Below are 7,329 nucleotides of genomic sequence, written 5' to 3'. Positions count from 1 at the left end.
AGAGAGCCGAAATTGTGCCACTGCACTCCAGCACGGGCAACAGAGTGAGACCCTGTCTGAAAAGAAAAGAAAAGAGAAGAAAAAGAAACAAAAATGCTTAACAATAAATTAGCAAACAGAATTCAGCAATCTGTATAAAGAATTGTCTACCTTTACCATGTGGGATTTATTCCAGGGATGCAAGGCTGGCTTGGTATTCAAAAATCAATGTAATGCACCATATATATTAGCAGGCTAAAGACGAAAAATCATATATCATTCAGTGTAGTACAGGTATTCATGATTAAAAAATCTCTTCAAAATAGGAATGAAGGGGAACTTTCTTGTTTTTTTTTAAAGAATAATCAAGTGCAGTAGTGAGAAGTGGGGGGAGAGGGGAAGAGTAGTACATGGGGTTTGATCTGTAACTGACTGTAAAAAATCCATTGAGATAACTTATTACTTTTGGACCAGCCAACTTCCTCAATTTGATAAAGAGCATCTACATACACACACACAAAATCTGCAGCTAATATTATACTTAATGATGAAAGACTGAATGCTTCCTGCCAAAGGTCAAGAACAAAGCATAGACGTTTGCTTTCACTCCTTATTCAGCACAGTGCTGGAGGTGCTAGCCAGTGCAGTAAGGCAAGAAATGGGCACAAGCAACATGCAGATTGGAAAGAAAAAAATTAAAATCATTTCTATTTTCAGGTGACATGATTGTTTCTATAGGAAATCCCAAGGAATCTATAAAACACTTTGTAGAACTAATAGGTGAGTTCAACAAGGCCCTGGGATATAAGGTAAACATAGAAAAACTAGTTGTATTCCAATATACTAGTCATGAACTCATGGACATTGTAATAAAAAATATAGTGCTATTGGTGGGGTGCAATGGCTCATGCCTGTAATCCCAGCACTTTGGTGGGGTGCAATGGCTCATGCCTGTAATCCCAGCACTTTGGAAGGCCCAGGCAGGAGGATTGCTTAGCCCGGAGTTTGAGATCAGCCTTGGCAACATAATGAGACCCCCTGTCTCTACAAAATATAATTTAAAAATTAACCGATGTGGTGGTGTGTGCCTGTAGTCCCAGCTACTGGGGAAGCTGAGGCAGAAGGATCACTTGAGCCCAGGAGTTCAAGGCTGCAGTGAGCTATGATCAGGCCACTGTACTTTAGCCTGGGTGATAGAGTGAGATCCTGTCAAAAAAAAAAAAAAAAAAAAAAAAGGAAGAAAAGAAAGGAAAAGAAAATTAGCAAGAAATGAGGAGACATTTAAATAGCAAATAAGAGCCAGGTATGGTGGCTCACACCTGTAATCTCAGCACTTTGGGAGGCCAAGGCAGGTGTATTGCTTGAGGTTAGAAGTTCAAGACCAGCCTGGCCAACATGGTAAAACCCCATCTCTACTAAAAATACAAAAATTAGCTGGGCATGGTGGCGGGTGCTTGTAATCTCAGCTACTCGGGAGGCTGAGGCAGGAGAATCACTTGAACCTGAGAGGCAGAGATTGCAGTGAGCTGTGATTACATCACTGCACTCCAGCCTGGGTGACAGAGCAAGACTCTGTCTCAATAATAATGATAATAATAATAATAAATTTTTAAAAATAAATAAATAGCAAATAAGAATGTGAAAAGATTTCGAACATTATTAGCCAACAGGAAAATACAAATTAAAACCACAATGAGGTATTACTCTATACCTATCAGAATGGCTAAAGTAAAAAATAGTGGCAACACCAAATGCTGACAAAGATGCAAAGAAACTGGATCCCTCATAGATTGCTGGTGGGTGGGGATGTAAAATGGGTCAACCATTCTGGGGAACAGTTTGACAGTTTCTTAAAATACTGAACATATGACTACCATATAACACAGCAATTGGACTCCTGGGAATTTTTCACAGAGAAATGAAGACATACGTTCACACAAAAAGCTGTACATGAATGTTTATAACATTTATACCAGCTTTATTCATAATAGCGCCAACCTGTGTCCTTCAATGGGTGAATAGGTCAAACAATATGTCCTTCAATGGGTGAATATTTAAACCGTGTTGCATCTGTACCATGGCATACTACTCAGCAACAAAGGAACAAACTACTCACACATGCAACAACCTGGATGCATCTCCAGAGATTTATGCAGAGTGAAGAGTCAATTCCCAAAGGTTACATACTATATGATTCCACTTACATGACATTCTTGAAATGACAAAATTATAGAAATGTAAAACAGATGAGTGGTTGCCAGGGCTTAAGGAGGGGATGAATGGAAGGTGGAAGTGGGTGTGGCTATCAAAGGGCAACATGAGGTATCCTTGTGGTGATGGAAATATTTTCTATCTTGGCTGTATCAATGTCAATATCCAGGTTACAATGTACTATAGTTTTACAAGATGTTACCCTGGGGGGAAACTGTCTCAAAGGTACATGTGATCTCTCTCTTTTTTTTTTTTTTTGGTTATTTTTCACTAAATTCTTTGTAGAGATGAGGTTTCACTATGTTGCCCAGAGTGGTCTCAAACTTCTGAGCTCAAGCGATCCACTTGCCTTGGCCTCCCAAACTGCTAGGATAACAGGCGCGAGCCACTGTACCTGGCCCACACATGATCTCTCTCTCTTTTTTTTTTTTAATGAGACAGAGTCTCGCTCTGTCACCCAGGCTGGATTGCAGTGGCATGGTCTTGGCTCACTGCAACCTCTACCTCCCGGGTTCAAATGATTCTTGTGCCTCAGCCTCCCAAGTAGCTGGCATTACAGGCACATGCCACCACTCCCGGCCTCTTTGTATTATTTCTTACACTTGTATGTGAATCTGCAATTATCTCAAAATTTAAATTTTAATTTAAAAAAAGGCATTTGTCTGTAGCTGGTTAATCATTCAGTACTTTTCCAGTTTCTATTTCGCAGAAAGAAGTATCTGAAGTAGTTGGAAAGAAGATTTATTAATGTCAAGTGAATTTTAGTGCTTTTCAAGTTTTGTTGTCTTCTATCACTCAATTAGGAGTCTTGTCTACTGAGATTACTCTAGGGACTTCCAGTCTCATTTATTTAATAATATTATTATTTGTTAATGCTTCCACAGGGTAATTCACTGAGCTTCTATGTTGCCCTAGCAACCTAAAACAAATGTCCCCATTCGGTATCAGAAAAAATAGAAAAACGATTTGCTAAGGAGCCTCTGGATGCTGGGCCCACAATTCTTTCCTCTTCATACATGAGCTGGCATCTATATCATGTGGGGTCTGGAATCATTCTTATCTTTCCCGATCATTAAATTCCTCTCCATCTAGCACCTGTCTTAGGCCACTTTAGAAATCACCAGCTTTTGAGAGCAGGAAAAAACTCTTAAATCCAGCATCTCACCTGGACCTGGATCCCTCCCTTTAGGGCCAGCTTGGACAGAGCCACAGTTTCTTTCAGGCCCACAAAGCAATTGCTGTAGGTTCAAGAACAATGAGATGATGGGGTTTTCTCCCAGCAGAGTTATGCAGTTTTCCTGTTTCTGGAATTAGCAGCTCTCAGCTGACCACATTTAGGGTAGGTATGGAGTGAGAGTGAGGTGGCGTTGCTTCTGGCATTGGGTGCTTCCTGTGCAAGAATCACCTCCTCAAATGCAGGGCTAAAACTAGGAACTGAAAGAGGCAGTCAGAAGATGAAGGCCTTGGGATCTTTTGTAGTATATTCCATGGCAACTTTCTGGCGGTATCATCTGGTAGGGGGAATTCTTCTAATTTCATCATTATCATTTCATCACTTCTAATTTCTCTTTTTTTTTTTTGATACGGAGTCTCGCTCTGTCGCCCAAACTGGAGTGTAGTGGCATGATCTCGGCTCACTGCAAGCTCCGCCTCCCGGGTTCACACCATTCTCCTGCCTCAGCCTCCCGAGTAGCTGGGACCACAGGCGCCCGCCACCATGCCCAGCTAAATTTTTTGTATTTTTAGTAGAGACGGGGTTTCACCGTGTTAGCCAGGATGGTCTCGATCTCCTGACCTCATGATCCGCCCGCCTCGGCCTCCCAAAGTGCTGGGATTACAGGCGTGAGCCACTGCGCCTGGCCCATCACTTCTAATTTCATCATTTATCTATGATCTCATGGAACCCCAATATTTTTTTATTTTTATTTTTATTTACTTCTTTTTTTTTTTTCAGAGTCTCATTCTCGCCCAGGCTGGAGTGCAGTGGCGCTATCTAGGCTCACTGCAACCTCCACCTCCAAACTCGAGTTCAAGCAATTCTTCTGCCTCAGCCTCCTGAATAGCTGGGATTATAGGCGTGTGCCACCATGCCTGGCTAATTTTTGTATTTTTAGTAGAGACGGGATTTCATCATGTTGGTCAGGCTGGTCTCGAACTCCTGACCTCAAGCAATCTGCCCGCCTCAGCCTCCCAAGTGCTGGGATTACAGGTGTGAGCCGCTACTCCTGGCCGGAACCCTGTGATTTTTAAACATCAACATGTTTTAAAACACCTACTTTGTGCTGGGCACTGTGTTGGGTGCTTTGCCATGTCCCAATTCATTAAATCTAAACTCCTGAATATTCAAAACCACTTCCTGAAGCATTTACATGATCCCGGTGATATATAGGCAAGGAGACTACAGCTCAGAGAGGGGAAGTGACTTGCTGAACGTCACACAATGAGTAACAGGTGGAACCTGAATTTAAACCTAAACCAGCCAGAATCCAAAGTCCATGGTTTTTCTGTTCTGTCATGCTGCCACAGAGGCAGTTTAGTGTAATGACTAACTGGCTAAGAGTGCAGGCTCTGCATTTAGATGGATGTGGGTTCTACGTGGTTCAAGCCATGTGACTTGGACAAGGAATTTAACTTCTCTGAGTCTCAGTTTCTTCACCTTTATGGGTGGGGATTAGGAATCCCTTCTGGGTTGGGTGTGGTGGCTCACGCTTGTAATTCCAACACTTTGGGAGGCCCAAGTGGGAGGATATCTTGAGCCTAGGAATTTGGGACTAGCCTGGGCAACAAAACAAGACCCCATCTGTACAAAAAGTAAAAATATTAGTGAGCAAGGTGGTGTGCACCTGTAGTTTTAGCCACTGGGGAGGCTGAGGTGGAAGGATTGCTTGAGCCTGGTAGTTTGAGGCTGCAGTGAGCCAGATGGAGCCACTGCTTTCAGCCTGGGCAAAAGAGTGAGACCGTGTCTCAAAAAGAAAAAAAAATAGAATTATTTCCGTGGCCATAGGATTGTTGAGCAATTTCAGAAGATTCTGCATGTAAAGCACTCAGATAGGGCCTAGCATGTGTAAGTAATGGATAAATGTTAGCCATAATCTGTTTCCAAAGAATAAGCCAGCTTACTCGGTCGTTTGCAGTTAGAACTCAAAGCACTTTACCAATGTTCATTTTCCCCAAAGCACTTAGAACTCACTGCTATCAGTGCCCCTGTTTCATTTATTAACTAGTGAATTTTAAAAAATCAACTTTTATTGTTCAAAACTATTGAATTGTGGGCACAGTGGCTCATGCCTGTAATCCCAACACTTTGGGAGGCCGAGGTGGGAGGATCTCTTGAGCTCAGGAGTTTGAGGCCAGCCTGGGCAACATAGCAGGACCTCATCTCTACAAAAAAATGTTAAAAATTTCACTGGGCATGGTGGCACGTGCCTGTAGTCTCAGCTACGTGGGAGGCTGAGGTGGGAGGATTGCTTGAGCCAGGGAGGTCCATGCTGCAGTGAGCCGTGGACCGCCCCACTGCACTCCAGCCTGAGCGACAGAGCAAGGGTCTGTCTCAAACAAACAAAAACAAGTGAATTGTTTTTGAGCCGCACCATATGGCAGGCACTGCAGTAGGTGTTTTATCACGTTTATCTCATTTAAATAAAGTGAGTGGCAAATCTTGCTGCAGGAAGGGTGCTGAATTCCTCTTATTAGGAGTGGCTGCTTGAAGGCAAAATAAAACCCAACCTTTCATTTTCTTGAGTCCCAGCAGTAGCAGCAACAGGGACTGTCGAGGGTTTATTACAAGCCAGGAACCCTTCTAAGCATATTACTATTATCCTGGTGTAAAAGTAATCGCGGTTTTTGCCATTCCTTTTAATGGCAAAAAGTAATGCCATGATCATGGCTGCTAATATGCTCTCATGGAACCCTGTGAGGGAGGGGCTGTTATTATCCCCATTTTACAGATAAAGAAACTGACCCTTAGAATTTGCTGTGATAGCTGTCTTAGTTCAGGTCGAGCTTGATTTAAATAACACACGTTTCTGAGGCCGACGCTTAAAATAAAAAAATCCCCCTGTGAATGGCAAAGATGTCTTGTTTGGGAAGCAAGTAGCCCTACCCCTCAGTCAATTCGGTTCCCCAGGCTCTGTTTTCTCAAATCTCGGTATTTCAGAGCTTAGTATTTCAGAAAGGGATTTTGGCTATTAACAGGACAATTTCTTCATGCTAAAGATTAGGGAACTCAGGCCCAGAGAGGTAAGAGAACTATCCCAGGTCACACAGTCTGACGGCAGCAGAGCTGAGGCTCAAATTCCCGTGCTCCGACTTTCAGGCCCGGGCCGCGGAGTTATTAAGGGACTCCGGCCAGGGAAAGGAAGGGAGGAACCCTGAAGTTTCCATTCCCTCACCTGCGAAATGGGGTCAATCACAGGCCCTCTTTGGTGTTACGTGGGTGTGGCCCAGCCCAGGGGCGGACACCCTGCACTAGGAATGTGACAATGGACGGTTCAGGGAGGGCTGGAACTTCGGCAGTCCTCAGGGGAGGTGGTGGGAGTGTGTGACGGAGCCAGGGCGGAGCTTCGCGGGCCAGAGGCGTGGATTCGCGAATTCGGGGCGGGGCTTGAGGTTTAAACGTTGAGATCGGGCAGTGGGCGGGGCTTGAGATGCTAGGAATAGGGTTGCAGTCCTTGGGCGGGGCTTCTGGAAGACGGGGCGGGGCTTTGTGAGGCTGCTGGGCGAGTTCTGAAGCAGTGGGAGGGCAGCCGGGCTTAGGGAACCAGGAGGCTGCTTTAAGGACTTGGATAGGCAGTGCGCGGGGCTCAGAGGAGCTAATGTTCCTGTATTAAGGGATTCTGGGGGAATCTTTGAGGAGCTAGGGGACGTAGCCTCGCAGAGCCTAGCGGGTCAGTGAGCGGGGCTCTAACAACCCGGCTCCAGGGTCTAAGGAGCAGTGGGCGTGGCTCAGAGGCGCCTGTGGGCGTGGCCCTCTGGCCACTTAGATGACTGGAGAGCTGGGCGTGCGCTTGGGCACCGTCTGCATCCCTCGGCACGACCAGAGGGGGCGTAGCGAGGCGTGGAACGTGGGGTGGGAAGCGGGCTTCCCCTCCCGGAAATGGGCGTGGCGTGCCGCAGCCCGGCAGCCGTGGTTGGGCCCCG

Source organism: Mandrillus leucophaeus, unplaced genomic scaffold (assembly GCF_000951045.1).
Source record: "Mandrillus leucophaeus isolate KB7577 unplaced genomic scaffold, Mleu.le_1.0 Scaffold157, whole genome shotgun sequence".
Taxonomy (NCBI): Eukaryota; Metazoa; Chordata; class Mammalia; order Primates; family Cercopithecidae; genus Mandrillus; species Mandrillus leucophaeus.
The sequence above is the reverse complement of the archived record's forward strand: the minus strand, read 5'-3'. Positions refer to the sequence as shown.